A 21,212-nucleotide genomic window follows, 5' to 3' on the forward strand; every position below is an offset into this window, starting at 1 on the left:
TATTAGCGATTGAATAAATGACTGAGAAATACTTTAATAAAATGACTTTTAAATTTGTTTACAGTTTGCTGTAAACAAATAACTTCTCACTGCCTCTGACTTTCACAAATAAGGAAATGAGATGTGCATTTTATACCTGGGCCTTCTGTGCTGTCCTACTACACTTGAGCCATCTCCTAATAACCTCATTATGACGCCACAGCTACGGGTTATTTGTTTCTAGGGGTGTAACAATACACGTATTCGTATTACACCGTTCCGTACGAGGCTTACAAACCGAACAGTACGTTTGAATAATAGTAGTGCATTTGGAAAATGCAGAAGCTTAAATTGTGGGAAATATAATGTTTTCGGTGGACTGCGCTCACATAACAGACAACAGGCTTTGTGACCTCTGAACCCGGAACAATAACAAAAAACAGCTGAGGCTGCGGCACCGCACGTGTCTTCAGGGGGGCTAAGCTATCTAGCTTAGCGGGGAAACAATAACCCGGTTCATGGCGGGATACTTCGTAATTAACGGACAATGCATATAGTCCAAATCAATGTAATTAACACAATGACAAGAAAAAATCACAATAACCAGTCACATATATATGACAACAAAGCAACAAATCAATCCAGCAACACTGCAGCGCTAGAGCACGAGCCATTCATATTATTCATAAATACGACACGATAGACAAATGAACACAGTAGAAAGCAGTTCACTTACCACAGCTGCTGTTCACTTAAAGACAGTCCATCCTCCTTTCTTTGTTAAAGAGTTTAAAACCGCAGTTGTACAAAAGTTTTCAAAAGCATGTAGCTTGTGCGTGTCGTGTAGCTGCCTTGGTTAGTGTAGCATAGCTCCAAACACCAAGAGCTTAGTTGCAAATGAAACGCAACTGTGTCCAGTTTTTCTGGAAATGTCCTTCTCTAGAAATCCATTTCTCCTCCTCCTTCAGCCATTGAGTGTTAAAAAAACACAGCTAGGTAAAAAAAAAAAAAAATGAATCTACACCAAGCAAAATGCTAAAAATGTCATAACTTCTCTTACATGTTTCAACTTGAACTCTTTCTAAACACTAAGATCTGTTAGCTAGCTTTCTGTTTGACAAAAGTCACACTGGCCCACTGACCAATCATGGCGCACCTTAATGCTGACGTACTTAGCAGGCTACCTGGGTAGTTCTGGCTCGTCAAAGAATAAGCCCAACATGTCAAACTAAAGATCTGATTGGTTGAAGACGATGACAATCACCAATATCGTCCCCATATACTTTAATCAGCAAAGTCTACCTAGAGGACCTCGGGCCTCTCTCCTTACATAGAGAAATAGAGGCTGAATCTGATTGGATAAAAGCTCTACTTAAAACAAGCTGCACTGGAAGCAGAGCAACAGAGGAAGACGGGAGCAGTGCAATGAGAAAATAAACTAATGGGAAAAATAATTAGAATACATGTAGTGTATTTGTGAAAAAGTATTAAATTATAAATTAGCTATAACTTTGTGATTCTGTTTAGGCCAGCAGAGAAGGCTTAGCTGGCCCTGACGGCCCACCACTGACAATTCCAGTTAATGGAGTGCCAGTCTTGTGATAGGGAGTCTCCAAAATTTGATTAGAACTATGCAGCGTACAATCTGTAAATATTCCATTTTTATAGAGGGATTGATGGGAGAGAGGGAGAACGCGCAGGGGAAGAAAAGGGTTAGGTGTGAAGAGCACATTAGGCTATCTGCTGTATACTACGCAAAATCTGCTTCAGGCTACTTTGCACTCTGGTGACCCCATGTGGCAGCAAGCAATAAAATAACTTTTGAAAGCATGAACGTTATCTCAGAGAAATTTTTATTTTACATTTGTATTCTACAGCAATTTCAGACAGTCGGAAAGACCAGCTTTCTCTGAGCAGTGTACATGATTCCTTATATTAGTACAATCAGTGTCTCTTTGTATATTGTGCCTTTTATAAAATGAAGGTGGGGCCCATTCATCGATGACTTACTTTTAAAGGCATCTCAAGAATATTTGGGGGTTACTGTATGAAGCAAGTAGCCAGGTATCTTAATGGGCTGGTGTTACAAAGGTTTGTTGTACTGGTCTATAAACTCCTGGACTAGTTAATTAATCACTGTTTGACAGCTGTGACACCAAACATTTTTCCAAGGAAGTAAAAACAAAATTTGGATATTGTTAACTCCATAACCTCAACTGAATTAATGACACTGATATGTCTGTGTTTTTGGCAGCAAGAGGCCCCTCCCTCACTCATGAATCATCAATCACTTTTGTCAGCGGCGGTGATCAATGGCAGCTACATTCATGTGATCAAATGCAGCATGTTAAGGCAATTTCAAAGGAATATTCAAAAGTAACAAATTGGAAAATATGATAATAGCACTATCATGTCTGTGCATCAAATACAGAGGTGGGGTGGGCTTTAATTAGCCTAGCTTAGCTTAAAGACTAGAAGGAGGGGGAAACAGCTAGCCTGTTCAAAAATACACATACCAACCCATCCAAATGTCACTAATTACCATTTTCTATATTGTCTGTTTAATCCATACACAAGCACAAGTTATAAAGAAACGACAGTTTGTGGATATAGAAGGAGTTGTGTGTTGTGTTTCTTGGTGACAAGCAGTGGGGTGCATTAACTTCCTTAAGTGTTGTCGTCACAGTGACATTTCCAGGGAACCAGCACATTGCCAGAGATGCTCTGTTAAGAAATATTGGGCAGATGGAGAAACTTTGGTCATCAAGTAAATTGTTTCATCATGTAATGTTGAATCCCTGTGAGCCATGTGAGGAATTGTATGTATATTGAGTGTCTGTGAGGGGGTTTTGAGGAATGTGAGGTGTGAACCTGCGGGGGAAGAAAGTAGTTGAAAGAGGTGTCTGCCCAGGACAATGGGTCAGGAGCCAAGGGGGAGCTTATCAGATTTCAGCCAATCGTGGAGCTGATCGATAGTCTGAGGAATGTAACTTTGGGGGGACAAAAGGACTGTAAATCTGAGGAAAGATTCAGACCTCCTCCTGACCATGATGCAGATATGTCTCGTGGCCCGGACGGAGCCTCACTTTCATGAAATCTATGTTTGTTTTGTTATTAACAGTGTAATTCGGTTTGTAATTGTTTAGCTTCTGTTTGTTATTAAATAACTTTTGATTTCAACTTGGATCAGCTGATTTTTTGGCCCTGCTCTGCTGACAAAAGATGCAGCAGTAGGAGACATGCGGCCTTCCCTGTCTGCAAGAGAGTTGACACCCTAACAGCCAGGATAGCTGTTGTTTCTCCCTGCTAGCATATGCTAAGCTAGGCTTATTACTTCTTGACTTTTCAAAACACAGTAATCACAAACAAAAAATTCTAAAAACATACTCAAAACTAATTTTGAAGAGTTCTTTCAAGCAGCATCATATCGCTGCTGTGGTCAACTCTGTTGGATCAAGTCACTAGTAAAACAAAACCGACTTCCCCTTTGGCAATTCAGCAAATTTGTGCTACCGAAAAATAAAGACATCTATCTGGGATTATGATATGAGCACAAACCAAAACCAAGTAACAATATATAGGGTTTTCCAACGCAATTCTCATGAACAAGTAAATAATGGAAGAGAAGGAGAAAACTGGAAGAGGGACAAAAATGAGAATGATATGAAAAGGCAAGAGAGACGAGAGCAGTTAATTGAGGGCAGCGTGAAGAGAGCGAGAGATAGCTAGAGCGAGAAAAAGAGAGAGAAAGAAAGAAAGAGAATTGAGAATTTGGATAACAACCACAGGAATCCAATGTTCACCTATTTGTAACACTGCATTCTGCCTTCATCTACCATCTGATGTTCTTAATGAAAGGTCTATTCACAAGTGATCACAGATTGAGCCTTTATTTCTGCAGACCTTACAAAATAAGTTACCAAATATCTTAATATATATTTTTTTGTCCTCAAAGTAGAATTGAAGTGCATCAGTATTTACTTATGTATAACAGTGACATTGTATCTGGCAAGCCCTGAATATAACATAAAATATCTGAAACATTGTATCTAGCAAGCCCTGAATATAACATAAAATATCTGAAAAAGATGGTAAACTAACACCCCACATGGGTAAAGTGTTGTGTATACAGCAACATTATTGCAATGTTTTTTCCTTAATTTGAATAATTTTCAACGAGAATAAATACTAGTCTTTGCCTTAAAATATGCTTCCTAGAACAAGCTGGAAATTTTCACTCGCAGTAGTGTCTTTACATTGACTTTTTATGCAATTACGTGGCTTTGCATTTATGTCAGAATACAACTTGAGTTGGTTTGCTAGAGAAAAGGCAAGCCAAGACAACACAAATCCAAACTGGGTCCAGGGTAGTGCCTTGCAATGCAGGTTTTTTCAAGTTTTATTTTATCAGTGTGCATGCATTGCTCTGTGCTCGCATGCAAGTCCACCGAAAGTCTATTTTTTATTTTTCTGGTCTGGAATCTTGAGTACACAATACAGCTCTTTTTTTTTATACATAAGGCATATTTAGCTAACATTGGTGGATGGATGGATAGATGTACTATGATAAGCCCAAATTGGGAATCGATTGTGTTACAGCTGCAGCATATCCACAGAAACAATAAAAATACATATTAAAACTATACATAGTGTGTATACATATCAGCATTAGAAATACATATCTATAGAATGCACAATATACACAATATTAGAATATAAAACAAATATAGCAAACTATATAGTATATAAATTAGACTGCAGTTTTTTGTTTTAAATTAAATGAGGTAGCATGGATGTGCAAATTCACCATGTACCAAAACACAGTGAAGCATGGTTTAGATGGAAACAATACAACTGAGAGTTTTCTGTCAGACAGAGGTGAGGTGTTGCAGAGGGTTTTGCCTCGGGCAGGAATGTTTTCCTGTATTGGTCCATGCCACAGTGTAGCTGAATCAGTCTGAATCAGAGAAAGAGCTCCACTGTCTGTCTAGAGAGGGTGGTCAGGATTATTCATAATGAAAAACAGCTCTTTCATCGTAGTCCTCTCCACCACAACTTCAAAGGTGTCTGGTTTTCTCCAAATTACAGAGCCAGCCTTCTTATTCAGTTTATTAAGTCTGTTGTTGCTCCCCAAGCAGATGCCAGCACATTACACTGGCCACGACAGACTGATAGAAGATTTGCAACATCTTGCTGTTCCATAGAAAAAGGAGTACACTCATCCCCTTCCTATATACAGCCTCAGTATTGGTCTTGCAGTTCAGTCAGTTGTTGATGTGGATGCTCAGGTACTAGTAATCCTTCACTAAGTCAACATCCTCTCCAAGAATGCACAGGGGTTGTGAAGCCATCCTCTTCTTTCTGAAGTTGTCCTCTTCTTCAGATCACCATCTCCCTGGTCTTGGCCACGTTTAAGAGCAGATGGTTTCTTCCAGCCCACTCACAAAATCATTCACCAGTGCTCAGTACACCTCCTCCTGTCCGTCACTTATACACCCAACCATTCAGAAACCTTCTGCTGGTGGCATGACCCAGAGTTGTACTGAAAGTCTGTGGTTTACGAGGTGAAACGGAAGGGAGACAGCACAGTCCCCTATGGAGCTCCAGTGCACCAACCACCATTCCAGATAGGACACTGCCCAGTTGGACAAACTTCTGTAATCAAGGAGATGGTGGACTTGTCTACCTTCACTGGTTGCAGCTCCTCCCTCAGTATTAATGTAGCGATATTGTTGATTGCGCTAGGCAAGGGAATGGAAAAAACTGCCATTGTTTTTTGGAAGACACATTTAAGTGAATTTTAAATTTAAACTTTTCTAGTAATTTTTTATTTTACTTTTTATTTAACTTTTTATTTTTTTATTTGTTTGTCAGTGTTCAGAGATTTATTTTCTATGATCAGAACCTTTAATCTGATTTGTCTTTGACAAACAGCTTCAGTCTGACCATGTTCCGTACACTCCTAAAATAAAATAAATGAAAATGTGATGAGATAGCTTCAACTTCGCACCCCTGGCAACCTTTTTGAGCTAAGTTGAATGTCAGAGCTTATTACCCTTGTGTCTTATCTTTGATAGAAACATTTAGTGTGACTCGCTGTTAGAATAACAAACCTTTTGTCTGCATTGAACCTCTGGCATCAACAGCATCATTCACCTCCCTCCACTCACCTCTGCTATACTCCTTTCCCTTACAAGTTATAGGTACCATTAAAATGCACACACTCTCTCTCACTGACAAACACACTGTAAACCCAGGAAGGGTATACGTGCTATTAAATTGTATGGGCCAGTGCCTTGATCCAAGGACAAGCCTGCTGGCCTTTTTACAGCTCAATATGTACCAGTCGCTCAAGTGTGAGGAGGGTGTATCATCGCTGCCATCTTTGCAATCTTCAAATATGCTGATATAAACTGGGTCACAAGGAGTGCAGGGTGCAGCCAAGGTTGTTATCATCTCACGTTGATGTACGGAGGGAAAACTGTTAGATGCTTGACATTTGAGCGAGCGAAATGACAACTCGTGCAAATGCAAAAGTTATATCATGCAAAAAACAGGTGCATTCACAGGACATGTGCTTAGTTCTCAAAGCAACTGATATGGATCAATGTTTCTACATGACTAATATTTATTGATGAGGGACATCAGGTATTAGTCAAACACTGAAAAGTTTCCAAAAACCTGCCTGGCTAATTAAGGTCCAGACACATCCCTCCATCACTGATACAGCTGGTCAACCTTAAATGCATGCACACACCCAGGTGTCCCCCACTCTCCCTCGCTCTCTCCACACACACACACACACACACACACACACTGAGCTTTCATCAGTAACACAGATGAATGGAGCCAAACTGTTGTCTAAAAACAAACTGGCATACACATTTGTTTACACAGTACAAATGTCCCCATTAGAAAAGGATGATTTTACAATTTGAATAGGTGATTAAATGGCCTGAAGGGCACCTATGAAATCTTATCAGACCCTTACGATATCTTGTATTAAAAACCTTTCCTTTTCATACTATTACATAGGTATAATATACTAATTGTCCAAAGAACTGACACAGAAATAATGCAATTTACATTTACAACAAGTGAGTGAATTTGTTTTTCTTGGTTTAGAATCACCAGAATAAAGCCACAGTCTATTTACAGTCGATCTGACTTCATGTCGACGCGTTTTGCTTAATTTCCTTTCTGTCACTGTGAGCAGGAAAAAGAAAAGAACTAAAAGACAACAATGTTTATTTGTTTCCTCTTACTCCAGACCAAGTCAACTGATCTTCGGGTGTGGCCGTGGCCTAACACAATTATTACCTCATTTGATGATCTTTTATCACTTTTACAACACACATTAAAACAGTTGCTTGACAAGATATAGTCTACAAGCTCAATTTACAGTAGTTTAGTTTCTTTCTTAATCGATGGAGGCTGATCACATGTTGTGAAGGAGGAAAAAATATGCTAAAGGTGCATTTTGGCCATTCAAGCCACTGTTTCAACAACGCAATGAAAAAACAAAAGTAGAAAAACAAGCAGAAAAGGCACCATCTATTTGTGAGCAGTCGTAAGGATACTATGAGTCCGTAGGGAACAATATATAGAGAAAGTTATGTATAGTCATTGAAGTATACTGTGAACAATATTTTAGAGAAGTTGGCATTTGTGTGTAGAGTAAATGTGGGTATTTTTGTGTGCTTTTCTATATGTAATTTCCCATCAGAAAAAGGTCATTCTCATCCTTTGTCAACCCTTGACTTTCCAATTGCTGGTGTTCTATAGCTGTTGTTATTCAACTTCCTCTTCAAATGAGCAATTATCATTAACCTCCATTTTCTGTGAGCCAACAAGAAGGTTAACTCTTCTCTCAGAGGTCTCAGAGGTTTTCCAGTTGTTAAATAACAATGGAAAGATTGCAATTTTTTTGACATTATTCTAATAGCTTCTTTGCCAGTATTTTCCACGTGTCACACAGGGTTTAAAACAGCATAAGAAAGTTGGAGTCAAGTATTGAAATTAAGTTCATGAGTAGCACACTTGAGCACAATTATTCCCAACAAGCACCTTGTGTCAAATGTTATTTGCAACTTAATTTAACCGTAGTTAGAAATGCAATGAAGTACATAGGGAAGAACTCACTTGTATGCAACTGTACTCATTGTATTTACTTCTAAGCTGTCTTCATAGTGAACATTAGCAACACGTGAGAACCATTTGGAAGTTAATTTGCATGATTAGGAGAGAACTAAATCAAATACAAAATAGGCTTAGAAAAGAAAATGACTTGTTTTTCTTTCAAAAGGTACTGTGTGGTTCAGTATGGTTCCTCTTAGCTAAAGATCATGATCATGGTTTGGCGATGCCATCAGTGGAGCTTCTTGTTTGCTCTGCGTGATTATCTTATAAGGCTTCATCCATTGATTTTTTGTTTTGCCTTTGGAGCAGAGCAACAAGCAGTACATACAACATTGACATCACATCACCTTTTAATTGGATGAAGTTGTTAGCAAACTTATCAAATAGATCTACACATCCAGCAGTTATTGAGGAACAATATAACTAATTTGGAGTCGTGTTTATGGCCACATAATGAATGTAAATCCACAAACCAGGGGATATGTCCAGCGAATCTAAAACTGTTAAAAACCTAGGATTTTCATGCAAAAAGGAAGGCCTGATTTCTTTGTCTCAAGGCACATGGCGAGGCCACATGGTCAGATCCCAACACACTTTTAGTTCTGTTTTGGTCTCAACCAACTCCTGATGAAAAAATATTTTTTTTGTTGCTCCACTTAATTTTTACAAACTAAGCAAGAGCAATAAACATGAAGTCAGGTAGCTCATTAATTTGGGCTGTTTTGGCGATTGTCATCCTCTAGGTCAAGTTGATCTCATCCCTAACTGTCATATTTGCCACTAAGCAGGGCAGCCTTTCCTGTATTATCTTTACACTGAAGGTTTGCACGTGGTTAACATTGTTAAGCTTTCACAATTAAAGTTGTAACACGTTGGGACAGCGGTGGTTAAATTTATGCAACAAAACTAGTTAGACTTAGGGTTAGAAAAAAACATCACGGTTTGGCCTCAAATAAGTACACTTGTAGCATAACAGAAGCTACAGAAGTGACGTCATGTAACTAAGTGACGTAGCCTATGTCGTCAGTAATAATCACCAAACTTGACTAATGATTTAATGGGTTTACATTGGAATTAGTTGAAAGCCCGGTGCATCACAAACAGATGCTAAAGGGAGCCTTGTGCATCGGTGTATAGACCCCAAGGGCCACTGACCAGGAGTCGGTATTTGCCTTGGAAGTGAGACCAGTCTGTGCAGGTCCTGCCGCACCTTAATGCTCCTAATGTGTATAATTGTATTCTCTGGTGTCATTAAGAGCTCATGAAGAAATAACTGATTATAAACATTATTAGACTGCAGAAATGGTATAATAAAACAAGTCCTCTACAGCTATATTACAGTAGAATTACTGTGGGATCACTACATCAAACTTTTTATTGGACTTAGTGAGCTGCCAAAGTAAACAAAGAAGAGTACCTTTCAAGAAACAGTGACTTCAGTTATTCTGGGTGACCCACAGACCCCCTTATGAATAATGTTTTTGCTACCTACAGTAGAAAAGAATGAAATTCGTTGAACAGAAGTTTCCTTGTTGTGTACTTGGAGATTGGTTTAGTTTTGATCAGCGTGTTTTTTTTTCCTTTCTTTCACTGAGGTTCTCTATTGTTCTGTTTGCTTGCTGCAGATCACCCAACACAGACCTCTGAGATTTGCCTTGCTTCTTAACTTCAAATGACTACTTTATAGGTTGGAGTACTGTGGGCCTTCTTTCTGAACATAATCACCCTCCCACAAGTGTGTCAACGTTAACTTGCCTTTGAGTGTATAATGAAGTTCAAAGCTTAAAATATTAGGAACCACAGTTACATAATTAAATCATGCATGAATGTAGCCTTACACTCAATATGTATGGAACCATAACCAAAGTATTTTAAATAATACATGAGTCTAGCTTTACACACAGTATGTATCTCACTTTTATCACAATTATTCAGTCTGCAAACTATCACAACTGGAGTTAACATTTTTCGAAATGACGCTGACACAAAGGCGATGGATCGAGCTGAATCCAGCAGTGAATGAGCCTTGACAGTTGAACAATAGCATCCTGTATTCTCCTGTGGACCGCAGGGTGTTTTGTGCAGGCAAAAAGCCAGCACAACACTTCGAATAATTGTCTGTAAAATCACCAGAAGAAAGGCAGTGTGATCCACATCAGCCTGTTCAGTCACAAAAATAAAAAAACAATTAAAAAAACAGGCTCAAATAGTCTCAAACTGTGGTATACACAGTCCAAATGGACTCTGTTGTGTTGGTTGCTTTGGGAACCAAATACTTGTTGACTTCATACCACCATGGTCTGTGTTTTTCATCAGTTTTAGCTAGCTTTGTAATTACTCCGCTCCTCCAGACATTAGGAGGTTTTTGATCTGTGTCGCCATTTCTCTGTGAGTTTTTTAAACTTCTCACCTTTATGTACAACTATTTTTGGGACTTGAAAGTAGCCTTTGGTTTTTCCCCGATTTGATCAGTTAGAACAGCCGTACACAGCGCAAACCATTGGCATTATTGCTGCAGTATTGTACCTGCCTGCTGTTGCCTGCCCTCCATCTAAAGCACGCCGATGTTTGACGTCATCTACAAAGAACCTATTTATATACCTGTCTTTTGTCTGCTATGTTTCCTGTTTGTATCCCTAGTGCAGTTGTCTGATTGACCCGATCCTGTTTAGTGTGTCATTTTGCCCATTTCTGGTTTTTGGATTTCCCACATTTGGACTTATCTGCTATGTAGGTTTTGTTTTGGACATTTCTTTATTAAAATATTATATGTAATTCTTCTGCTCCTCGTGTCTGTCTGCATTTGGGTCCATCCCCTTTTATCTGTTTGTATAGACGTGACAAAACCCATGTTTTTACCCTTTATATGTTGGAAAATCTGGAAATTGTGAAAAATCCTGCTGCTAACAGTTCCTTTTTGCAACCACCTGTATTGCTTTATTACTGAGGACATCTGATGATCAGAAATGATAAGTTCATTTGTATAATTTTCAGATTTTTTCCCCCACACTTCTGTACCGTTACGCTATCGAGAATACTAATTCATGAGCCAAAAATATTGATATCCTGCACGTTTATGTACACTATGTAGGCTTACACTGATGTACCTGCTGTGACCCACTCATATTGCCTTCTGGTGTTAACATCCTTACTGGGATATACATATCATTTATGCTATCAAAGACTTCCTGCATGTGTGCATTTTAAGGCATAAATGTATGCATCTGATGTTGACAGACACGTGTACATCGATGCATACATAAATTGCCAGGATTCATTTGTGTATATCTATTCATGCATTTGTGTGTGTTCCTGAAAGTGTGCAGACATGCAAATATGAACATCTGTGCTTCTCCACAGGTAGTGTGTGTGCAGATGTGCACTTGGACACATGCTGTATGTTCATGCGTGTTCAAGTGTGTGTGCAGATGTCTTTGCTTGTTGCTCCTAATGATATTCTCCAGGTTGGGAAACATCTGAGATCCTTCTGGAGGATGTTGGGATCACACAGAATAGAAAAATTAAAATGTCAAACTGTCACACTGTTCTGTGTGAACACCTACTCACTGGTAGCAATCAGAGCGCAGCCTTTGAAAGTGACACAAGCTACAGGACGTAGCTGGCATGAAGTTGTTGCTATGGTACCATACAGGAGCATGTTGGAGTTAAGCTTTAAATTTCTTGAGCTGCAACCTCGTAATGGGTTTCTTACACACTGAGAAATTGTAAAACAGTGAAGGGGAAGTATTGTTGTATTCTGGCTTGTCAGTTTAGTGCCACAAACCAGCTGTAGGCTAGTGTAGAACACAACGTGGCAGTGGGACAACATGTAGAAATGTGGGGGTAATGGTGAAAATAGCTTTTATCTTTTTGTCAGCGGGGTGAAAAGCTGGCCGTCATAGAGAGCAAGGAGAGGCAATATTGTATAAACATGGGGAGCATGTCAAACAGCACGCATTTTCAGAGTCAGCCCTGAAAGTCATTCAAAGTGTTTCATTTGATTGAACATGTGAAAAGTGACAGGGATATGTGAGTAGATCTCCTTTCTCACCTCGTACAGCTGACCAATCACAGAGTGAAGTAAATGGTAAAATGGTAAATGGACTGTACTTGTATAGTGCTTTTCTAGTCTTCTGACCACTCAAAGCGCTTTAACACTACATGCCATCATTCACCCGTTCAAACCTATTCATACACTGATGACAGGGGCTACCATGCAAGGTGCCACCTGCCCATCAGCACTCTAACTTATCATTCATACACCACAGGCGCAGCTTGTGGGAGCAATTTGGACATGGACTAGTGGAGCCGGGTATCAAACCGCTGATCCTCTGATTGGAGGACGACCCTGCTTTCTGAGCCACAGTAGGACTCCACAGTAGGACTCCAACGTTCACTCCCACTAGTGTTTGAATAATGAGGTGAGCTTGAATTATGTAGTTCATCATAAGGATCATAAGAACCATCACTGTGTCTGTCTTCCCTGTATACAGTATAAAGTGTGTGAGTACTAGCAAAAGGGGTGCCAAAGTAAGTCATTTTCAAATCATACACAGAGGAGCACAGCAGTGATCAACCACAGATGGGCTTGTAGAAGGATGAAAAATCTGAATTAGAAATATAGTGTGAATAACGCCTGCAGCCGATGTTCTTCATGTCTCTAAGGCGCATCCTGGTGCAGCTGCAAAATCTGTTCTTCCTGCCACGAGCGCCGTCATTTGACGTGACAGTAAAGCAGTTGGTGGTAGGAAGAGTTAGATCTCGGCTTGGATTTGTAAAGATGTCATGGACGACATGACAGTGTACATTTTTGGCTGACTCAGATATTCAGCTGAATTTATTCAAGCTAGAGTAAATGGCCGAAGAAATGCAGCGGATAGAGGCCGAGGATGTGGATGTGAGGGAGGAAATGGCCGTAGTGAGAGCAAACATTGAGTGCTGGTGCCTTTACTCAAATTGCCTACCGATGCCAACAGGAACTGATAAATATATTATGAATTTGTTGTTTGTAGAAAGGGAATCAATCCCAATTAGTTAATCTCAGAAGAATTTGCTGCTCATTGAGGGAGGTTTCAAATGCAATAATGGCCTGGAAATATTGAAAAAAACTAGAAAACCTGTCCTGCTTTATGTATTGTTCATAAACAATATAGACCTAAAAATCAGACCACCGAAAGAGATTCAACACAAGTGTTTTGTAACGATACACCTTTCTCATGAGCTTGAATTAGCAAGTGAAGCAGCGACAAAAGAAAGTGTCCCATCCTCACTTTTTCTGACCCAGTTCATCTCTGGAATCAACTCCCTCTGGTGATTAGGGAGGACAATTCTGTAGAAACCCTCAAATCCAAAATCAAAACCTATTTATTCTCATTGTCAAGTTGCTGACACCAGCACTGTCTAGCACGACAGCAGTACCATCTCTCCTGCTCTCTGAGCTGAGACAGCGGGAACCTGCTGCTGGCAACCCAGCCAGTGCTGCGTCCTGAGTGTCCACACTCTCTGTCTGCTGTCTGTATGACAGAGAGTGTGTCTCGGTGGGTCTGCTCTGAGTCGTGAGTAGTGTTCAGCATAGTTGTGTGTGTGTGCTTCTGTCTGCTCAGCGATTCTCTCTCTGACACCGAGCTGAACTATTGTTTCTACCTGCCAGTGGATATGAATTCTAATATTCTTATAGTTTTCATTTTTACATGTATGCAGGGTAACCTGACCTACTGTGTGTTGTTCCAACAAAGTCACATAACACACATTCAGTGACCAGCATTATCTTTTTACAGAACATGTTGTGTATACTTATATTAGACTGATTTGATTCAAATGTACGAGGACTTTTTACAACGGACACTGGCATTTATGTTCTGCATACCTCAAGTAGTGTGGTTTAGGCTACAAAAAAACATATGAGGGTACTCTTATCACTGATAGACTGACATGTCAAACATATCACACTGAAACTTCAGTCAGTTGAACACTCCAACTTTGGGTTTTATGCAATTTTACCCCCAAACAGTCTAACAACCAGCACTTTTTGCCTTTAATCCAGCCCTTGAGACCTGCCTCTCTACAGTGCCTAAGTAGAAACAAGCCAATTACCAAGAGCAGCTTGACATGGGACCATGTCATCCTGTCGGTGAACAACCACCCCCTTCCTCCCAGCAACAAGACAACTGCTGCAACAGGAGACAAATCAATAAGTGCTGGTCAATTTCTGGAGGGTTTGTCCTTGGGTGCGACAAGGGCTGTCTAGTGGAGTAGATGGCTGTTGAATATCACCATCTCCTAAACTATAATATAACTTACTGCCTTCTTGCCAAAACCTTCTATGCATTTTGTTTTAACCTTTTCAATCTCCTAGCAAGTGATAGTGGGGGGAGAGGGAGATGTAGCAATCATGAGAATTTCCCCGAGAGGGAGACGGCATGTGTGAAAAGGATTTGTAGGTCAGAGAGAGAGAGAGAGAGAGAGAGAGAGAGAGAGAGAGAGAGAGAGAGAGAGAGAGAGAGAGAGAGAGAGTGTGCAGGGGTGGTGGGGCAGAGAGAGGAATACAGATAAATATCTGGAGAGAGAATTGTTTGTGTATCCGGGAGGGGGAGGGGAGAGTCAGAGAAGGGGCGAGACAGAGAGAGACCCGTCACTCTAATCATTGGAGTAGCAGTAGTGGTTAACAGTTGATTCACCCTGCTGCACTCTCCTTACAGCTGATAGACTGGTCTGTAAATAGCCTGGATAACATTATATACTTAGCTTCCTGACGAAATGAATCACCGACAGGCAAAGGTGGAACGAAAACATGGGCTGTAGATGAGGCTCACAGCAAACTCACCATGTCAAAGTCTAGTAAAAGGTAGTAATAATAAACAGTGAATACAGAGAGCCTTTATATAGTCATACTTTCCAAGCACATACACTTGCACCCAATCAAACTGTGAATCTAAAATGGAGCTCTCCAGGGGTGATGGTGGTGGTAGCTTTATGCAGAGGTGGGGAGAGCTGTATTAAGCAGCAACCCACAACAGGTCATTTTTAGAAACTGTATCATAACACAGGCTCCGACTACGTGGGTGCTCAGAAGCTTGAGCACCTACAGGTAATTGTGAACACCTACGGGGAAATCATAGCACTTCGTTGACCAAAGCAAAAGACAAGCAACTTGTGTATTTTTTTTACAATTCTGCCACATCAAAAAGTCAGAGCATACAGCTTAAAAACACAGGTCTGTCAATAGCAGGACTGCAACTAACAATTATATTCTTCATCAACTAATCAGCTGATTATTTTCTTGATTGATTGATTCATCATTTGAATGAAAATTGGACAAATGGTCATCACAATATCCTTCTTTAATGTCTTGTTTTGTCCCAAATGCAGAAAATATCGCATATTCCTAATCTACTGGAACCATTATGTGTTTGTTATTTTAACTTGAAAATGTCTTGAATGATAACTAGTTGATTCATATTTTTTCGATTGACTAATCGTTGCAGCTCAGATACAGTATATGGAACAGAAACGTTAAATCAATCTTATTGTAAGGTTCAGAATGCTGGCCCGACAATATAATGTCTTTCCCCGAAGTCTTAGTGGTATCTCCTAACAGAACAAGATCACAACTTTAGAATTATACAGAAAAATAGTCGAATAAGGTAGAGGTAACTGCGATAGCTGGACCGTGTGCTTCAAATGACGGCAGGTCACGTCCAAAAGTTTGTGATGTGATGGACTACCTGGGTAATCAAAAATAATGCAAAACTGTAACAAGGAAGCAAGGGTCGTGTAGCCAAGGACAGGTTGGCTGGAGGGAGGATTGGACGTGATGTCAAAGCAGATCAAACAGTGAACTAATTTTTTTATATTCAAAGGTCCAGCGTGTCAGATTTAGTGGCATCTAGTGGTGAGGTTGCAGATTGCAAGTTACTAAATACCCCTCCGCTCACCCCTCCCTTTCCAAGCGCGTCGGAGGTTTTCAGGTAGAGATAGGTTTCCTTACAACTAGGAGCTACTCTTATCGATACTTTTCGTGACAAAATGATTGCTTTTAAAAACACGCAAATTGTATATATATAATTTTATAAACTTAAATTCAGAACAGGTTTAGAATTAATTTAAATATAACAAAACATTGTTTCTAGAGCAGCAACAGTAATGATTGAAACAGCAAAGTCACTACAAAGTCATTAATATCTCACTGGAAACAAATTTAAGATGTTAATAAAATAAATAACACTTCTGAGTGAAGTTTCTAAAGAATGAAGAACACAGACATCCGTCATTATCAGTCATTCCTCCTGTCCTCTCTGCTTTGTCTCAGCCAGCAGAGAAGTTTACAAGAACAAACTACACTAAACTATCAACATTTGTTTTAGCTTGTTTGTAGAAATTTGCTACTACTCAAGCCAGCTTGTTGTGTATGTGTTTGTGGCTGTTGATGACGGAGCCGATTGAATTCAATTTGACACGTTCATGCTTATTTAACAGGTGTAGTGTAAAGTAATCTTCACCTGGTTCACTTTGATGTGTCTCCACCACAGCCTCTCTGCTCTGCTTGCTGACTTCGCTCTGTGTGTGCTTATGTGTTTGTGTAGTTGGAGGAGCTCAGCCTCAAACATAGACTGAGAGCAGTGCAGTGTGACGACCTGTATGGACTCTAGTCCACTTCCTGTTTTATTTTGTATTTACTTGCCTTCGTGCTTCCCAGTTTGTTTTACTTCCTGCCCTTGTTTAGTTTATCACCTTGTGTTTTATTATCCCATCAGACCTCCCAGTACTTATACTCCTAGTGTAATGATTACAAGTACTTGTGCTCTGGAACCCAAAAGCATGACACTTAGACAAAGTTACAAGTATAGTTCCAGCTCCAGCCAAAGAAGAGGGGCAACCTTTACAGCTTGCACCAAACCACGCTCAGGTGTTGATCAGTGGCCGATTAACATCCTGAAAGAGAAACGGACAGCAAACAGGACACAGACCCTATAGTGGAAGGGAGGAGTCGTCACAGATACCCATCCCTACCATCAGACAACATCAAAATGTTAACATAATACAATGATCCTTAGTTTCCGATGACCACACACTCATGAAAACATTATAACGTTATTAATATTATATTCCATGTTTGCCAATATATCCATCTAAATGTTACACAATGTTTTAATATTCATGGTGTTATGTGTAACACTGTAATGTATGTACAGGATTTTGGGACTTTTGATGCATTACAATACATAATCAATATACAATACAATAATACATACATCTATCCATCACATCCTATAGAACTGCTTGTATGAAAACATGGACATCAAATGTCGTTGAAATAAGAGTTAATAAGAGCCTCAGTTTTACTTTCCTAAATCTCCATTGCTATTAAATCCTCCTGCAATCTTGCAGGAGGATTTTTGTTTTTTTAACTTACATTTTTTTTTATATATGTATAATGACGACTTTATTATAGTCGTCATTATACAATTACATATACATTAAATTGCATTTAACCCATCCCTAGCATATTGGGAGCAGTGGGCTGCTGAGAAGTGCCCGAGGAGTACGTCTTTTAGGGATAAAATTCAACTTTTGCACTATCATGTGTTTCCGATTTCTATTATAATATGCTTTTTTTTGTTACAAGGCAAGGCATCATGGAGTTTGATGATTAAAATCAAAATCAAGTCCTGCCAGGTTTAATTAGCTGCTCCACACTGCACATTCACATCCAGTCAAAGTGTCATGACTTATTTCAGACTATTGAGACTAAATAATAATTCACACATATATTATGAATGTCTGTCTTTTCTTTGAAAAAAGAAAAACATCTGATATTCCTATATCTTCCTTTTATTATATTAATACTGTAATTTTTTCCCTAAAAAACTAACCCATCAAAGCCACAGTTTCACAGTCTGTTGAATCATATTAGCTTATTTAAGCAGATATTGCCTTTTCCTCCTCAATTAAGTTGCTCCAATTAAAGAGAAAAGGCTGATGTCAAAGGTTCATCCCTGGCTCAATGAGTACACACTAATTAGATGACTGGGCAGGAAAGCAGAAGACAATATACAACATATCTCTGAGGACATTCTCAAAATCCTTCAGTTTTTCAGATCCCAGGTCCACAGTCCTGTTTTACATATTAATTGCCATAAGCCCCATAGTTCTACAGTGAAATTAGTCAAATATTCCCCTTCAGAGCTGTGGTGGACATCAGGTTTTTCCTATTCCCCTGTCTTCCTGAACACACTGAGCTGTTTCAAGTCTGTTACTTTATTGACTTTCAAGGAAACTTTTCACAATCTCTGAAATCCCCCTCCTGCACTCTGTTATATTCTCAGTTATATTCTCATATGTTTCAGACTCTGGTCTACTTGCTCATCCCTTAACTGTCCAACACTGTAATCCATCTACTTTCAAAGAGGACGATACCTATTTTTATCAAGGGTCTCCACGGTTCAATTAGTTTCTTATCATTTTTTCCCTGCTCCTTTAGCAAGTCATTTTAAAAACTAAGCTTGAAACAAGGTTTAAATAAAACAATTCTTTTTCAACCTTGAAGACTTTCAAATGCGTAGAGCTAGTTGGAAGAAAAAGGAGCAAGGTATTCTGGATAACTATCAATTTGACTTTGAAAATTATTGATCCAAGTTCTTCACTATTAAAGAATCTCTATAATGTTACACGTTTTAAATAGTAAGAATGGTGGGCCTGTTTTTCAGTCCTCAATCTCAGTCCTCAATGAATCTACACTCGGGACTGCATGGACTCCCAGCTAAGAGCATGCCTAATAGCTATAGATATACTAGATTGTAATTATCTTCACATTCTAACCTTTCTAGTTACTCTACAATAACTTTTGAAATTGCATGCAGATATAATGTGCAGACCTAATTCGAGGGGGGGAGATTAGAGATGGGTACGTTTTCTTGTTATGCTGGTCAGGTCTGGTGTAAGAGCTTACACCTGTTTCATTCATGCAAACCGTGCATGAACTACATCAGCACGTTCAGCGGAGTCGCTGCCCATCTTTCGGCGCAGGCTGAAAACCCACCTCTTCAGGAAGTGCTACCCTGAGCCTTCCACTCAGCACTTATTGTATTCATACCAGCTTGTTGCACTTATTGTATTCGTATTACTTATAGCACTAACTGTTTCTCTTGTTTCTGTACTTTGGCTCTGAGTTATGCTCTGCTTCATGCTCTTAGATGCTTGTTTGGAAAAGGAAATGTACTTATGACTTCTGGTGACTAGTAGTTCTTTTGATTACCAATGTTGATGCACTTATTGTAAGTCGCTTTGGATAAAAGCGTCTGCTAAATGACTGTAATGTAATGTAACCTGTGTGAACGGCGTCACAGCGCTAAATCCAACTTGTATTGCATTGCATCAGTAATAAGCAATTTCACAAAGTTATTTACATAATATTCAGTTTGTTTATAAACAGACTAACAGTGTGCTAACATGAGCAGAGTATGGCAACATGAAGGAGATACAATTTCAGTGGAGGTGGGAAGATGTTGTGATAATAACTAATACTACACCAATATAGCAACAATTTGGATTTGAAACTGACGAAAGAGAAATATAAACACTGTGTTGTCTTACAAGTTGTCCTTGGATTGTGGTACGGCATCACTTCTTCTTCTTATTTAGTGTTTATTGGTGGTTGGAAAACCAGTTAAAGATGCATTACCACCACCAAGTGGACTGGAGGCGCTACATTGTTATTCATGGGATCTCTCAGTCTCATTGGTTTCCACTAAGGAATGGCTACTGAGTCAAGTGCAACACCTCAAGGTTAAACTTGGCATACTGGTTTAGTCCGGTGTTTGGCTCAAAGGCTAATTTCACTATTTTTCAACCTGGACTCATTTTCCCATGTTTTTGTGTCCAAGTGACTAATGGGGACAACATTTTTTAAAACTTGGTCCAGTACTGAGCAAGAAGACGCAGAAAAACTCCTCATCGTAAATGCACGACCACTAACAGTGGTATTAAAAGAATTAAAAGTAGTACAGAAGTAAAAGTGACAGAAGAAGTAAAGGTCGTAGTAGAAGAAGAAGAAGAAGAAGAAGAAGAAGAAGAAGAAGAAGAAGAAGAAGAAGTTTCAGGCCAAAGATAAGCTCGTTTGCCACTGACAAGGCTAAGATTAAAATTAAAGGTGCATGACGACATTATGGGAAGGACACTACACACTTTGTCTTTGTTTTCTTTCCCTTTTACTGTAAACATTTTTTATAAGAAAATGGTAATATTCCTTCAGCAGGGGCGGCAAGATATTACTGTTAAATTACGGTAAATAACTGTCCTGGTAAATTACAGTAGTTTCCATAATTAAAATACAGTTTTTACCTTTGGTCAAACACTATTATAACAATAACCAGGCTTAAAATTACAATTAGTGTTTTAGTAAAGTTTATTATACAATTTTATGTAAGAAATCTTATTGTGTATTAAGATATTATTATAAAATACCTTTAAAGAAACGTCAAAATATTGTTGTAAAAATCAGGGTTATAATTGCAACAATATACTGTTAATTTAAGATCATATTAAGTGTAATATGAGTTTTTACATGCAAGTTTACACAAAAATCTTGTATATTAAATATATGTAAAAAGTGTGCCGTCGACCTATAGTTTACATAAGCAATCTTTATGTTTACTGTGACACTAACCAGGGGTGTACTATCTGTGAACACTTTGAGTCATGTCTCATCCTGTTCCCTAAGTTATGTTTTTTCATTTTTGTCATTTCAGTATTTCCCATTGTATTTTGTGTAACTGACCTCTCCGCTCATTTCAGATCACTTCACTTCCTGCCATTGTGATTGTCTGCCCCGCCCCTGATTAAATCCACCTGTGTCTAATCACATACATCTCCCCAGTGTATTTAGACCCTGTGTTCCCCTGTCTCTGGTTCGTCTGTGTCAAGAGTTCCAGTGATTTTATTAGTGTTATGGTCCTGGTTTTTGTGATCTTTGCCTGTTCTCAATGCATACATGTTTATTGGATTAAATCCTGAGTGACAGAAATGAGAACATGACCTACACCCTCGTCGCGTCCTCACTGTGGCCACTAGACCACCCTGCCGGGAAGAGAGATTTC

Source organism: Cebidichthys violaceus, unplaced genomic scaffold (genome assembly GCF_023349555.1).
Source record: "Cebidichthys violaceus isolate CVI_PGR_0920_01 unplaced genomic scaffold, fCebVio1.0.p SCAF_2, whole genome shotgun sequence".
Lineage (NCBI taxonomy): Eukaryota > Metazoa > Chordata > Actinopteri > Perciformes > Stichaeidae > Cebidichthys > Cebidichthys violaceus.